At 37.8% G+C, this 1,074-nt stretch overlaps 1 long non-coding RNA gene across 1 annotated transcript in view; it reads right to left on the reverse strand.

Annotated features, from left to right (window-relative positions):
- LOC107675347 (uncharacterized) overlaps positions 1-196 on the reverse strand; it is an 8,420-nt gene extending 8,224 nt beyond the window's left edge. The window contains exon 1 of the long non-coding RNA XR_001632589.1: positions 6-196. This is a non-coding gene — a long non-coding RNA (uncharacterized LOC107675347). The remainder of the gene's footprint in view (positions 1-5) is intronic.
- Positions 197-1,074: the final 878 nt, after the last annotated feature.

The raw sequence follows: 1,074 nt of genomic DNA on the forward strand, positions 1-1,074 counted from the left end.
AGTACTGTCTGATGTGGAAATACAAAATAAGAGCCCCCACAACTTCCATATATATGCTGTTTTGTCTCTAATTTCAAAAAGCTATAAAAATAAATGTTCTTGATTGCACAGACCAGTTCCACCTCAGATTGAGAGTACACCTTCCCACAGTGTCAGCTGCGTCGTTTCAGGACTGTCTGATTTGGAATTACAAAACAAGAGCCTCCCAAATCTCATAAATACGCTGCTGTATCTCTACATTCAAAAAGCAATAAAAATAAAAGTTCTAGATTGCACAGACTAGCTCCATCTCAGATTGAGAGTACACCTTGCCACTTCTTCTTCTTCTTCTTTCAGGTTTAATGGAGGATGGCAACTCAGCTCAAATGTGCATTACCGCCACCTACTAGACTGGAGTGTGGGCATTAGTCTGACATCAAAGGAGAGGTGGAGGGGGGAGAAAAAAAAAAAAATCCTTATTAAATTCCTTCACTTAACCCACTGTTTTTCAAAAATAACATTAATAAATTGTGTATTCTCCCAGATGCTTTCCCTAATAAATGCTCAAGTGTCATGCTTTGTTCATCCATTTGTGCCTTTAATTCTGCCCTATCTTCTTCATATTTTTTGCAGTCTAACAGTATATGCTTCACTGTCTCTTGTACATTACAATAAGTGCATAATCCAGTGGGATGTTTTCCTATTCTGTGCAATGTTGTATTTAAACCAGTGTGACCCATTCTAAGACGTGAGACTAACATCTCCTCCCTTGGGCTTCTGCCCTTCCTCATGCTTGTGACTACTTGATTTTGTATACTGTTATACTAATAGCACACTTGAATAAACTTCTTTTTCGTAAGGGTTTTAACAAGTTTCACATCCCTTGCAGCAATAAATAAATAAGCATACTAAACTAGACTTTGGGCATTGTCTCTTGTTATCCTGTTATAGTGTTCAATTGCCTGCCTTGGAAATTGTCAGCCTTGTCACTTTTAAATCTGTGCTTTGTCCAGCCTAACTTTGTGTCGTTTCAGATGCCTAGTGCAATGTTTTTCGCATTTTTATAAGAATGTTGAAGTTTCAGGACTCATTTGT

Source organism: Sinocyclocheilus anshuiensis, unplaced genomic scaffold, assembly GCF_001515605.1.
Source record: "Sinocyclocheilus anshuiensis isolate Anshui unplaced genomic scaffold, SAMN03320099.WGS_v1.1 scaffold656, whole genome shotgun sequence".
In the NCBI taxonomy this organism is placed as follows: Eukaryota; Metazoa; Chordata; class Actinopteri; order Cypriniformes; family Cyprinidae; genus Sinocyclocheilus; species Sinocyclocheilus anshuiensis.